The sequence below is a fragment of the Hemiscyllium ocellatum genome, chromosome 28 (assembly GCF_020745735.1).
Source record: "Hemiscyllium ocellatum isolate sHemOce1 chromosome 28, sHemOce1.pat.X.cur, whole genome shotgun sequence".
Taxonomy (NCBI): domain Eukaryota; kingdom Metazoa; phylum Chordata; class Chondrichthyes; order Orectolobiformes; family Hemiscylliidae; genus Hemiscyllium; species Hemiscyllium ocellatum.
The window spans coordinates 6,890,938-6,906,262 of record NC_083428.1 but is presented as its reverse complement, the minus strand read 5'-3'; the positions used below and the strand labels follow the sequence as shown (position 1 = coordinate 6,906,262).

The 15,325-nt window shown below is 44.2% G+C and overlaps 1 protein-coding gene across 9 annotated transcripts in view; it reads left to right on the top strand.

Annotated features, from left to right (window-relative positions):
* LOC132828963 (N-acetyllactosaminide beta-1,3-N-acetylglucosaminyltransferase 3-like) overlaps positions 1 to 15,325 on the top strand; it is a 101,116-nt gene that overhangs the window by 72,209 nt on the left and 13,582 nt on the right. Inside the window, exon 1 of one of the 9 annotated variants that reach the window (XM_060846197.1) lies at positions 8,096 to 8,139. The exons of the other annotated variants lie outside the window; for them this stretch is intronic. The gene's annotated coding sequence lies outside the window, so the exon portion shown is untranslated. Of the gene's footprint in view, positions 1 to 8,095; positions 8,140 to 15,325 lie in introns of those variants that run through there. 9 annotated transcript variants of the gene reach the window in all.

Here is a 15,325-nt window from a genome sequence, read left to right as displayed (position 1 = left end):
TGCCACTGCTTGGATGGAGATGTAATGAGTAGTTGCTCTCAGCCCACTTTAGTCTGATCCTGTCTCACCACATTCAAATCAGCCCTCCCACAGTTCAGAACCTTTACTCCAGTTCATCATTGTCCTTTTACCATTAACTATTTTAAACCTTCTAGGAGAAAGTGAGGACTGCAGATGCTGGAGATCAGAGCTGAAAAATATGAAGAGATCTAGGGCAGGTAAGAGGCCAGTACGGGGTGTCCAGGCACCTCTTACCTCCCTCGATCTCTTCATTGCCAACTGCTGCCGCGACATTAACCAGCTCAACCTGTCCACCCCTCTTACCCACTCCAACCTCTCACCCTCAGAACGTGCAGCCCTCCACTCCCTCTGTTCCAACCCCAACCTCACTATCAAACCTGCAGACAAGGGAGGCGCGGTGGTAGTTTGGCGCACCAACCTTTACACCGCTGAGGCTAAACACCAGCTCATGGACACCTCCTCCGATGCCCCCTTGACCATGACCCCACCTCCCACCACCAAACCATCATCTCCCAGACCATCCATAACCTCATCACCTCAGGGGATCTCCCATCCACCGCCTCCAACCTCATAGTCCCACAACCCCGCACCGCCAGTTTCTACCTCCTGCCCAAAATCCACAAACCTGACTGCCCCGGCCGACCCATTGTCTCAGCCTGCTCCTGCCCCACCGAACTCAACCCTGCATACCTCGACACGGTCCTGTCCCCTTAGTCCAAGAACTCCCCACCTACGTTCGGGACACCACCCACGCCCTCCACCTCCTCCATGATTTTCGCTTCCCCAGTCCCCAATGCCTTATCTTCACAATGGACATCCAGTCCCTGTACACCTCCATCCCCCATTGCAAAGGACTCAAAGCCCTCCGCTTCTTCCTTTCCCGCCGCACCAACCAGTTCCCTTCCACTGACACCCTCCTTCGACTGACTGAACTGGTCCTCACCCTGAATAACTTCTCTTTCCAATCCTTCCACTTCCTCCAAACCAAAGGAGTAGCCATGGGCACCCGCATGGGCCCCAGCTATGCCTGTCTCTTCATAGGATATGTGGAACCGTCCATCTTCCACAGCTACACTGGCACCACTCCCCACCTTTTCCTCCGCTACATCGATGACTGTATCGGCGCTGCCTCGTGCTCCCACGAGGAGGTTGAACAGTTCATCCACTTTACCAACACCTTCCACCCCGACCTCAAATTTACCTGAAACATCTCAGACTCCTCCCTCCCCTTCCTAGACCTCTCCATTTCTATCTCGGGCGACCGAATCAACACGGACATTTACTTCAAACCGACCGACTCCCACAGCTACCGAGACTACGCCTCCTCCCACCCTGCCCCCTGTAAAAACACCATCCCAAACTCCCAATTCCTTTGTCTCAGCCGCATCTGCTCCCAGGAGGACCAGTTCCAATACCGTACAACCCAAATGGCCTCCTTCTTCAAAGACCGTAATTTCTCCCCAGATGTGATCGACGATGCCCTCCACCGCATATCCTCCACTTCCCGCTCCTCCGCCCTTGAGCCCCGCCCCTCCAATTGCCGCCAGGACAGAACCCCACTGGTCCTCACCTACCACCCCACCAACCTCCACATACATCGTATCATCCGCTGTCATTTCTGCCACCTCCAAACGGACCCCACCACCAGGGATATATTTCCCTCCCCTCCCCTATCAGCATTTCGAAAAGACCACTCCCTCCGTGACTCCCTCGTCAGGTCCACACCCCCCACCAGCCCAACCTCCACTCCCGGCACCTTCCCCTGCAACCGCAAGAAATTCAAAACTTGCGCCCACACCTCCTCCCTTACTTCCCTCCAAGGCCCCAAGTGATCCTTCCATATCCGCCACAAATTCACCTGCACCTCCACACACATCATTTACTGCATCCGCTGCACCAGGTGTGGCCTCCTCTATATTGGGGAGACAGGCCGCCTACTTGCGGAACGTTTCAGGGAACACCTCTGGGACACCCGGACCAACCAACCCAACCACCCCGTGGCTCAACACTTCAACTCCCCCTCCCACTCCACCAAGGACATGCAGGTGCTTGGACTCTTCCATCGCCAGACCATAGCAACACGACGGCTGGAGGAAGAGCGCCTCATCTTCCGCTTAGGAACCCTCCAACCACAAGGGATGAACTCAGATTTCTCCAGTTTCCTCATTTCCCCTCCCCCCACCTTGTCTCAGTCAAATCCCTCAAACTCAGCACCGCCTTCCTAACCTGCAATCTTCTTCCTGACCTCTCCGTCCCCACCCCCATTCTGGCCTATCACCATCATCTTGACCTCCTTCCACCTATTGCATTTCCAATGCCCCTCCCCCAAATCCCTCCTCTCTACGCTTTATCTTAGCCTGCTGGACACACTCTCCTCATTCCTGAAGAAGAGCTCATGCCCGAAACGTCGATTCTCCTGCTCCTTGGATGCTGCCTGACCTGCTGCGCTTTTCCAGCAATGCATTTTTCAGCTGTTTTAGACCTTGCCAAGTTATGGTCACTATCACCAAAAGGTCCCCCACTGACAGAATCCCTACAGTGTGGAAGCAGGCCATTTGGCCCATTGAGTCCAAACTTCCCCTCCTCCTTCTCTCCCACACCCATCCCCAACTACAGAAACCCTGCATTTCATGTGGCTAACTGGACAGTCATCCCCCAGGGTGGAATCGAACCCAGATCCCTGGCACCGTGAGGCTGCAGTACTAAGCACTGAGTCACTGTGCTGCTCACTGAAGCTTCTAGCATTTTGCTGCCTTCATTCTCTAAAACTAGGTCTGTCCTCTCTCTACTAAAAGACTTTAAAAGCTCTTCAGGATGCATTTTAAACATTCTGCCCTCTCCATGCCATTCAAATGTTCTCTATTTATCCAAATTCATTTTTGGGAAGTTGAAATACCCTAATGTTAATCTCAGAATATTTTTACTTTTCTATGGTTCACTGATAAACCTGGTCTTCAATCTCTCCCTGTCAGTTTGGTGATCTGGCGTACACTGCCAGCAAAGTCAGTGCTCCATTTTGTTTCAGCATTCAACCCGTGTGCAACATGTCCGTTACGCTACGTGTACACAACCACACGACATTTCTCACATAGCGATTGGCAGTCTTGACAGCATTGTTTTCTAGCTTGGTGGTTGGCACTGCTGCCTGACAGCACCAGGGATAGCGGGTTTGATTCCAGCCTCGGGTGACTGTGCAAACTCCGCACAGACGTGCTCCCCGTGCCTGCGTGGATTTCCTCCGTGCGCTCCGGTTTCCTCCCACAGTTCAAAGGTGTGCAGGTTAGCTGGATTGGCCACACTAAATTGACCATAGTGTCCAGGTATGTGCAGGTTAGGTGGACCATTCACAGTAAATGTGGGGTTATGGAGAAAGGGTGGGGTGGGATCTGGCTGGAATGCTCTTCAGAGAGTCAGTACAGACGTGATGGGCTGATTGATCTCCATCGACACTGTAGGGATTCTATTCCAGGATAATTGCTGCCCTGATGTCTTTATTTGAGATGCCTTCTAAGATATGGTTATATCCTTATTGCTGTAATTGATTATTGATTCATATTGCAACACCACATCCTCTTTTGAGCTGCCATCCTGCTCAGTGTCAGTAGTTGCAATGATAACGTATCTCTACAAGATAATCAACATTATGAATTCAACTGCCTTCTGGCAAGACCTACTTGTATTAGAATAAACACTATACTCCCTGTACCCCACCTTGATTATACATGCTCTGCGTTCCAAACTTAATTTCTCTTCTATATTTGTCTGTGTATCATCCCTGTTCTCACTCCCATGGAACATTATTTTAAATGTCCATCAGTACTAGCACATCTATCCCCTCCCTACACCTACATCACGAGGATGTCAGTCTCATTCTGGTTCCCCATAGAGTTGTACCAGTCCCTTATTCCCCAGGAACTGACCCAGTGATCCAGGAGTCTAAAGCCCTCCTTCCTGCACCATTTATCTGCTCTCTCCTCCTTTTCCTTTACTCACTGATAAATGGCACCGGGAATAGTCCAGAGATTTCAGATTTTGAAATTCTGTTTTTCATTTGACTACCTAACTCCCTAAATATTTGGTGTAGAACCTCATCTCATTTTGTACCCGTGTCATTGGTCTCATTGTGAATCATGGTCTCTGGCTGTTTGCACGCCACTTTGAGAACAGCCCCAGGGTATTCTGGGACATCCTTTACCCTGGTCTCTGGACAATATCACACCATCAGGGAGGGGGAGGGGGGGTGGGGGGGTCACATCTGCAGCCACCGAAATGCCTGCCTGTACCCATTGGTATGCAGTGATCTATCACCCTCTCTTTCTGCTCCCACCTTATGCAGCTGGGCTCTGACCGCACTCCCCAGAGCAACCCATCGCCCTTCTCCTTTATCAACTCAGGAAAACTGCTCTTGAGTGAGGTGCAATCTAAGGCTTTCTTGATGACAGGCCTGCCTCCCTTCTCTTATCACTCAATCCTCCGCTGACTTCACCTCCTGAAGCTGTAGGGTGGCTACATCTTAAAACAAGCAACCCTTGTAGCCCACAGCCTTACAGATGCACTCCAATCAATGTTTTATTCTCTGAACTCAGTGCGTAGGAACCTTGGTTTGGAGAAAACAATGTTAAACATAAATAAGGGTAATTACAGAGGGATAATGGCACAGTTGGTTGAGTTGGCTGGGAAAGGAGTTCAGTTGTCAGAGGGAACTGGAAAAAAAGATGAGTTGAGGCACGATGGCTGCTACTTCAAAAAATAGCTCATGTGTTGAAGATATTTCCAAGTGAGGAAGAAAGGATTTAGGAAGGAGATAAACTGATTAACGAGGGACGTTAAGGGATATTATCAACCCACCTTTATTCTTAATGAGAGGGAGACATAAAACAGGTGGTGATAGGTGAGTGACCCCTCTTCAGAAACAGCTCAGGAGGGTCACGCTTTCTCTCTCTTCACAGATGTTGTCAGGAGTCACACAATACCAGGTTAATGATCAACAGCAGATTTTGGAGCAGCGAATATGTGATTTCAAGTAAACCTGTTGGACTATATCCTGGTGTCTTGTTGGACTATGTCCTGTGTCTTGTGACTTTTCTGACTTTGTCCAACCCAATCCAAAACTGGCACCTCCACGTCCATAGACGCTGCCAGGCCTGCTGTGTTTTTCCAGCAATTTTTGTTTCTGTGTTTTTCAGACCTCCAACATCTGCAGTTCTTTGTTTGATACAACTGGCAGCCAAATTGCTTAACATCTGTCATTGGGAAAACGTAAGAGTCTATTCTAAAAGATGTAACAGCAGAACATGTTGAAATACCTATTATTATCTAGTAGAGTCAGTGTGGCTTCATGAAGGTTAAATGAGGCCTAACAAATTTATTTCAGTTCTTTGAATAGGGTAACAGGCAGGATAGCTAAAAGGGAACCAGTAGATGTAATATATTTGAGTTTTCCAAAGGGAATTCAATAATGATCTGGATATGTAGCTACTTAATAAGATAATGTTCCAGGATATTGGGGTTGTATGGATTGATGGTCGGCTAATTAATGGAAGACAGAGGATATGATAAAGGGGGCATTTTCAACATGGCAATCTGTAACTGGTGGAGTGCCACTGGGATCAGTGCAAAGTCCAGAATATACTTTAATACTGGATGATGGAAGTAAATACACTGTTGTCAAATTTGTGGATTATACAGAAATAGGTGGCAAGGCAAGTGACGAAGATGGCGCAGAAAAGTCTACAGAGAGCTGTAATTTGAGTGAGTGGGCAAAATGATATTGTGGGAAAATTTGAACTTCTATGCTTTGGCAGGAAGAAAAGAAGAGTTGAATATTATTTAAATGGTAAAAGAATGCAGTATGGAGCAATTTGGACATTCTCGCTCATGAATGACAAAGATTAGCAGGTAATAGGGAAAACAAGTACTCTATTGGCCTTTATTTCAAAGAGGAACAGACTATAAAACTATTGCTAAAACTACATAAAGGACAAGTTAGATCACATCTAGAATAATAATTTTCATACCCTTAACTAAAAAAGGGAGGCAGTTCAGAAATGTTTCGCTCAGCTGATCCCAGATATGGAGAGATTTTTCATGAGACATGGTTGAGTAGGTTGGGCCTGTACTAATTGGAGTTTAGAACAATGAGAGGAGACCTTATTTAAACATGTATGATTTTGCAGGGGGCTTCACAGTGTGGATGTGGAGAGGTTTTTTCCTCTTGTCTTGGAACTGAGGCATAATTTCAGAATAAGGGGTTGAACATTGAAGACTGAAGTGATAATAATTTTCTTCTCTCCTGAGGGTAGTGAATTTGTGGAGTTATTTACTACAGCGGGCTGTTGAGGCTGAGTCATTAAGTATATTCAAAAGTGAGAGTGACAGATCTTTGATCAGTAAGGGAATCAAGGATCAAGTGGGTAAGGCAGGAAGGTGGAGTTAAAGTTGATCAGATCAGCCATGCCCTCATTGAATGATGGAGTGGTCTCAATAGCTGAATGTGGGTCAGGATTTAAGTGGTGCTGGAAAAGTACAGCAGGTCAGGCAGCATCCGAGGAGTAGGAAAATCGTGTTTTGGAATCATCCTGATGAAGGGCTTTTGCCCAAAAAACGATTTTCCTGCTCCTTGGATGCTGCCTGATCTGCTGCGCTTTTCCAGCACCACACTAATCTTGACTCTGATCTCCAGCATCTGCATGCCTCACTTTTGCTCAATAGCTAAATGGCCACCATCTGCTCCTGTACATTATGGCCTTATAACGCTGAAACTAAAACAGAAAGTGCTGGAGAAACTCAGCAGGTCTGGCAACACGTGAAGAGAAAGCAGAGTTTACTTTTTAAGACCAGTGACCTTTCTTCAGAATTGGACTTGAAACATTAACTCTGCTTTCTCTCTGCAGTGCTGGACCTACTGAGTTTCTACAAGCCTTTCAGATCATGTTTCAGATCCTCAGCATCTATAGTTCTTTGATGTTGAAAGGAAGAAATAAAATAAAACAGAGAGCCCCTAACTTGAGCCGGACCTTCTCGTCCTGCTGTTTGCATCATCTGAGTTTTCCCTTCGGAATTCTATGATGCTATCTCTCAGCCTTCCTTAGTGCAAACTTGAATCTGTCTCTCTTGCTTGTTTTTCCAATCAGTCCTTGACTTTCAATCGACAATTGGGAGCCCAGTCATTTCTGGGTTCCAATCCAATGCTATCACTGTATCACTGACATTTGATCAGTAAGGTAATTAATGGTATTGGGACAAGGCAGAAATGTGGAGTTGAGGAGTATCAGAGCTGCTCTGATCTTATTAATGGCCGATGGAAGTGAGGAATCAAAAGGCTTACATCTGCTCCAGTGAGTTATGGCCTATGATCAAGCTGGAAATGTGTTGCTGATCAAAGCACAGCAGGCCAGGCAGCATCTCAGGAATAGAGAATTCGACGTTTCGAGCATAAGCCCTTCATCAGGAATAAGAGAGAGAGCCAAGCAGGCTATGATCAAGCTGGTCAAGCCAGTGACACTCTCTGCTAATGTCGTCACCTCTACACTTTCCCACATATTTCAACATACTGGACAGAGCTCCCCTAACAAACCTTCATAGCTAAAATACACAGCTTGTGTTTAAATCAAGTATAAAATTGATTAACAACTTGTTTAAAACACCTATTTTTCATGCAGCTTGAAACTGGAGACAAAAGAAAACTTTCTATTCTAACAATCACTCTCTGCTTTCACAAATATCATTTTTTCCGATCAGTACCCTGAGCCAATTTGCCTCTGTCCCTTTGATTCCACGTGCTTTAAATTTGCACGTATTTTCCCTGTACCTTCAATTAGAAGCTTTTATTTCCAAGAAGAAAAAAATGCTTACAGAAGTTAACTTCTGTAATTTGTGGTGCTCAATAAACGAGGCAAAAATAAATGAGACAATGAGTTCGGCTATGCCTTGGATCCCCTTAAAAGGACAAACACCTTCTAAATGATTATTGTAATGAGCATTGGTTGACAGTTTGGGCGTGGTAGTGATCAATTCCTTTGCACAATCCCTGGTCAGCTGCAGTTGATATTTGAGCTCTCTGAGAGTGAGACACTAAAGGAGAATCCTGAAATCAAATCCTGCCACAGTTCTTCAAAGGTAGGAATTAGTCATTGTCTTATCACCTGCTTGGAGTTTCTAACAATTTACATTACTTTGAGGGAATTGTAAAGTTACTGCTGAAATGCTCTTTTCACATCCTCTCCTGCCGTTAACCCTCTCTCTCTCATTTACACTCTTCTCTTTAACTCTGCCTCCACTCTCCTTCCTTCCTTCCCTGGGAGTTCTGAGGCCGAGGGGTGAACTTTATAGAGGTTTATGAAATCATTGTGGGGCAGCCCAAAAATAGAGGGCATGGATTTAAGGTGACAGGTTTTACAGAGTGGTGCGTGTATGGAATGAGTTGCTGGAGAAAGTGGTGACAGCATTTAAAAGGCATTTGGAGGGTTTTCGGAGGGAAATGGGACTAGATCAGTTTAGGATATCTAGTTGGCATAGACATTTTGAATTGAAGGCTCTGTTTCTGAACTGTATAATTCTATGACAATGACTCTTTCTTTTCACTGTCCACATCTTTCCATTTTTCATTTAACCTTTTCTCTCTACCCTGACTATTTCTATGCCCCTTTTTTTTTTAAACCTATCTTTCCTTTCGCTCTCTGATTTGGAAACATGAAGTAAATTAAATTCAAAACTTCAATTCGGAGTATCAGCTTGTGGACAGAAAGCACCCTTGCCTGGTATGACACACAAAACCACAGCTATGTGTAAATATTATCTACCATTATAATCTAAGCAATATTCTAACAAAGATTAGTACTTGTTTAGAATTGTCCTTCTTATCTAGTTACCAAAAGGTGTAATGATTCAGCTTTCCTTTAAAAGGACCATTTAAAGGAAAATTTGTTTTATTGTTTTAGAACAGATTTATGTGACAAATCTAAATTTATGTTTAAAAAGCACACCTGCACCCTGTAATACACTCAACCCCAAACCTATCACTGAGATGTATCACAGACCCCTTACAACTGGTATTACAGTGTCTGAATGCATCTCTATATATGTGGGTTTGACCTGACAAAGGAGCAGCACTCTGAAAGCTTGAGATTTTGTATAAACCTGTTGGACTATTACCTGCTGTCATGTGATTTCTGACTTTGTTCACCTCAGTCCAAAACCAGCACCTCCGCATCATATCCATGTGTTATAAGGCAATGATTTAAGTAGCTTTCCACTGTCCAGGACACACTCTGATTCCAGAAAAGAACAATGACCTATTGATCAGTTTTTTTGGCATGAGTGAGCATGTTATTGGGACCAGCTGTGTCAGTTTTTACAAGAAGCACTAGGTAAGAAAGCAAATGGAATGTGTTGTGGGGTGTGCCTCTCTCCTGTGTTGCTAACTAAATGCTTATTGTTTGCCAGACTACTTTTTAATGAATGAGATAGGTAGCATTTTGGTCAGTGTGTATGATCCAAGATTTGTTAAAACAAATTTCTAACAGTTAGGTAATACCTGGATGTCAAAGTGAAAAAAGGGTGCAAGAGGTGGTGTGGGGACAAAAGTTAATGTTTGTTTCGATCACCATAATTCTCAGAATTTTTATCAATGTATAATCAAGTGCAGTATGTTTTCTCTTTTTGACATGATCAATGACCTTATTTGTGCAATTACTGGTGAGAACACACAACAGTACCACATCAGCAGTTCACAATTCACATTCACTAATAGCTAGGATTAACTTCCCTACTTGGTTATTTCCCCACTTGAGACTTTCACCTGTGTTCACCTGAAACTTCCTGCAAGGTTTTGCCAATAAGATTTCCCAACTGATGATCAAATCTGTTTCATTTCAGATTTGAGATCTAGTTCTGATAGGATCTGCACGGAAGGAGAGAATGTACCAATTCCTGACATTACTGTTTGCAAATTTCCTTGATCATTGCTGAGCCCTATTCAAATGGTTCCACCCCAGGAAAAGACCCTCACAACCTCACCTCACCTCTCCTAATATAACCAAACCTATAGAATTTTGCCTTTAGATCATTCCCCAACACCGACCCTGTTGGGCTTTCCCTTTTTATTGTGGACAGGAAGCGCATGATATTTGTGATTCGTCCGTCCTCTGACATCATTCCCAAATCCATGGAAAACTGGAAGGTTTTTGGTCAGAGCCTCCAGAAATTCCTAGACGCACTTCTATCTGTCGTTTAGACGCTGCCCATCGTTACCGGTCGGTTTTACATTTTGAGCATGGCCAATCTTTACTGGTGCTTCAAATCAGATTATCGGCGTTGAGTTGGTTACATCCTGATATCTTGCTGAGCAGTCTGCTGGGAACAAGAGGTCTAACTGTTACAGTAATCAGCACGTGTCCTGATTGAGCAGGAGTGATAGCCACAACGTGGTCTGTTGCATTTTTTTTGTTTCTGAGACAGGGAGTTGTAAGTTCAAAGAGTGAAGTTAACCTTTTACAGTGCAGAATTGATAGTGATGCAGTGTCCAAAATTCTGCTTTTCAAGATGAGATGTGAAATTGAGACCTGTCTGTCAGGTCAATGCAAAATTAGATTAGTTTCCCTACAGTGTAGAAACAGGCCCTTCAGCCCAACCAATCCATACCGATCCTCCACAGAGTAACCCACCCAGACCCATTTCCTGCTAACTAATGCACCTAGCACTATGGACAATTTAGCATGGCCAATTCACCTGACCTGCACACCTTTGGACTGAGTGGATGTGCAAACTCCACACAGTTGCCCAAGGCTGGAACCGAACCCTGATGCTGTGAGGCAGCAGTGCTAACCACTGAGCCACCTTGTCCTTGATCCCAAATTGTGATGTTTCCGTTCATGTCCTCTGCACCTTTGACATGGGCCTTCTGTCCTCAGCTGGAGGTTTGTAAGGATATTACTGCTAAGTTTCAGGTGATCTGACTTAACATTGAAGCTGCATTGACTTTAATAAATGCTTCATAGGCTGGAACTTAACCGTCAATTAAAAGGAGACTTGAAATTTTCTATCTTGCACTTATCAAGTAAGATCTCAGGGTGAGGTGATAGGGAATCCAATTCACTATTTTATACAGAATGACAAGAGTGCTGATTATTTTGGCCATCATGAGCATAGTGATGCGAGAAGGAGTTAACTGCCAATCTTAACTCAAAGACTAGGCAGGTAGATTCAGGATTCCTGATGAAGGGCTTTTGCCCGAAACGTCGATTTCACTGCTCCTCGGATGCTGCCTGAACTGCTGTGCTCTTCCAGTACCACTAATCCAGAATCTGGTTTCCAGCATCTGCAGTCATTGTTTTTACCAGGTAGATTCAGATTGGCTTGGGTGTTGCCATGAGGGGCGGAGCAGATTTCGGCTAACTCCATGACCAATTCTCTATCTTGTGTCTTTGCTTTGAGTGCAAGATGAAAATCTTCCATGTCTATTGTCTTTTCAAAATTAATGATGTGGTCTTTTAATGGGCTGGGTAAGTAGGGGTTTGCATTAACAGACCTCTTTGGGAGACAGAGTTGAGGGGCAGAGAGATAAAAACACCTAAAGAAAGTAAGTATGAGCAGTTTGAGCTTGCAAGAAGCTAGATAGTGAGTTGTTGTGTATACCATGTTATATTGACCATCATGATTAAATATAATATTATAATTTTAAAAAAGTAATAAACTTCACTTGGAAAATTTACTCCAGGATTAACTATGGTGAATCATTAACTTACTTATAGTAAAACGTTTGTGCAAGAAACTCTTTTTATATTTTATTTTCTCTCAAAAGATGTTGAGGTGCAATGGGTAGTGTCACACTCTCAAAACCAAGAGCTCTGTGGTGAAATCCCCTGCCAGTGCTCAGTGGTCAATCTGCAAATTCCTCAACACTTGCCAGTGTTGAGTGACAGAGATTCCTCGTCGGGAGATTATGGTTTGTGACATTGTAAATCAGACCTGTCTCGGGACAGAGAACCCGAGGAGAATAGATAAGATTCTCGCTCTGTCATTGCTCTTACGTTGGCAGTTTCCTTTTCTCTGGCAGGGGCAGACGCAACGTGCTCATTCTGTATTGTAGCCTTGCCCTCTCCCTTCACAGGAAGGTCTCCTTTTTGGCTCCTTATGGATCTTCCCTCACATTAGCTACCTTTTTTTGGTCTTTTGTATTTGTAAAAGACATTTAATTTCCATTTTTTTTTAACTTAACAATGTAGCTGGGTGAACACTGGAAATGCCACAACATTTAAAGCACTGAGACTGATGTAGATTTAGAATAGTTTTTTTTTTGGTTTGAGCTGAAGGGTGTCTTGTGTATAGTCTGACTCAATGGTTAACTGCTAATCCTGTTCACTTTTTTTGCTACTCCTTGTTCCATTTTATTCACCTTTTTAATTTCTATGTATTATCATCTTCTGTACTCTTTGTTCTGACCCACAGCACCCTGACCTCTACCTTTGGGTAGAGCAAGGAGGCAAGTCTCGAGAGTACCTTCTGATCCACAACCCAATCCACCCCAGCAGACTTAGCTAACTAAGTCACTTCAGAGCTCCACTCCAAGCTGCCCTAGCAACTTAACATCAATTCAAAAAAAAGATGTATGAGCTGGAACTGTCTGTAGTGACTTAGAGATTTCATATCCTTCATCATATTGTAAACTCTCAAGTAATTCAAAAACACACAACATGAAATATTCCTTTTTTTTTTGCAGAGAGCAGGTTGCTGTATATCTATATATTTTGCTTTTAGGAAGTGAGCCATGTTGCAAGTCTGACTGATTAATCATGTCTCCTTGAGTAGTGTATGATAATTTTAACAAGAATTGGCCAGACATGCAATCATCTCGAAGAGATGTTTCGATTTGGGTTTTGTAATCATGCGTTAGTTGATCTTGCCCCTCCCTTTTGCAAACTACTAAAGGAAATGCTTTTTGAACTGAACGGTAAATCACTGTGGAAAGTGAACTTTCATCTCTCAAACAATTGAAGTCAACTTGTCAAATAATCAGCATCATTTTCTCTGGTGGTTATAAATTGTTGTGATTTTTGCATTTGTCTCAGTGAGTGCAAAACAATTTCAGCAACTTGACTCTTTTTTTTTTGTTTCAACAATATATTCCCCTCTCACCCTGACCCCATGCTTCTAGTTTTGGACTCTTTCCCACCACCCGCCCCCCCCCCCCCCCCCACCCCACCCCACCCCACCCCCCCACCCCAGGGAAAGGACTTTATCTCAGCCCAAGCCAAAAACAATATGACACTGAACCACAGGGCATGATATCATCAGGTGATCCTGAATTTTGTTTAACTTCTACAGACTGTGACTAATCATTTAATTCCACCTCCTAGTTATCATACTGAACGTTTACACCTTAGTTTCTATCATTTTGAATCATAGAATCCGTATAGAATGGAAAGCGGCCATTCGGCCCACTGATCCACACTGTTTCTCTGAAAAGCATCCTTCCCGGGCCCAGCCTTCCACTCTATCTCCATTATCTGATTTTCCATGGCCAATTCCCCCTAACCTGCACATCTTTTGATTGTGGTAAAGGTCTGGAGCATTGGGAGAATGTGCAAACTCCACACAGCCCGGCACCCAAAGCTGGAATCGAACCTGGGTCCCTGGCGCTGTGAGGCAGAACGCGAGCCACTGTCTGCCTGTATAACTGAAGCACTGAGCTCTGCATTCATTTAGTTTTTTTTTTGTCACGTCCCAAAGTGCCTTTATACAGGCACATAATCAGACAGACCCTTATACTTAATCAAAAACTTGATCGAAGAGGTTGGATTTTGAAGAATATCTTGAAGGAAGTAAGTAACCTGGAGAGGTGTAAGGATGGAAATCTAAAGCCTGGGGTTCAATCTGGGCTTTTGCCTGAAACATCTATTCTCCTGCTCCTCAGATGCTGCCTGACCTGCTGTGCTTTTCCAGCACCACTCTCGACTCAACAAGCCAAGGGCAAAGTCACCATTGGTTGGGTGTTTTAAAATCCAGATGCTCCAAATTTGAGATATCTTAGATTGTTGGACTGGAGGACATTACAGTGACAGGGAGTAGTGAGGGGACACAAAGATCTGAAAGCCAAGATGAAAGTTTCAAAATTAACATGTTGCTTGACCTGAAGCCACTTGAACTCTGTGAACATGGGTGGTAGGGGAATGGGACTTGTTTAAATAAGACCTCCCTAGTTTTCAAAAGTCAAGAAAGGGAGACCAGACTAGTATCCGAAAGATAAAGTTTAGAAGTAACAAAGACACGAATGAGGATTTGACCAATGGATGAGCTGAGGCAGGAATGAAGTTGGGTGAGGTTTGGACAGGGAATGGAAAAACAATGGTCCCAAAGTTCAATTGGAGAAAATTCCTCCTCATCCAGTACTGGATAGAAGATAGGAGCTTATATGCAGAACAACCTCAGTTGTCTGAATGTCAATTATCTGAATATCAGAGTATCTGAACAAGATTGTTGTACAGATTTGTAACTTCATCCGCAGAAGTCTAGCAGACAGACAACATGATGAGGACATGCCATGACCTAACTCACTAGACACCCCCTACCTCATATGAAGAATGTCTCGGAACTGATAGCCAGACACCCCTGACCACTCAGCTTCGTGACCATCCATAAACCAATAGTTATGCTCAGACAACAACTCACCAGAACAAAAGACCCAATACCCATCATGTGCAGGAGAAATGTTGTATTCAAGATTCCGTGCAGAAACTGCACTAAACGTTGGATAGGGTGAACAGGCAAACAATCCACACTCACAAACACCAACTAGTCACTAAACACCAGACCAGCTGTCCCTAGTAGCCATGCACACTGATGACAAGGACCACAAATTTAACTGCGATAACTATGATCATAGGGCAAGCCAAACGCAGGACAGCCAGAGAGTTTCCAGAGGCTTGGCACTTCTCCACGGGCTCCAATAAACCCATTGACCTCAACCCAACTTGACCACTGCAATGGACATCCAGCAACAGGAATGGATCCAGATAAACCCCAGAAGACACAGTACAGGAGGCTTCAAAGCACTGAAAATATCACGCAGACAAGGGACAAAATGTCTGCAAATCAACTGCCCAGCTCAGTGAACGCACCCACAACCACGGCAACTTCTAACCCTCTCAGGATTCAGCCAGTTCAATCAGCTGAAATTCTTTGTACAAAATCCACCAAACAGGTGTACACTTCTTGTGCAATTTCTGCTACTATTCTTTGACATTCTGAGGCTTCCTAAATCTGCATCCCATTCCAAACAGCACTTTGCTATCAACATAAGCTTTTT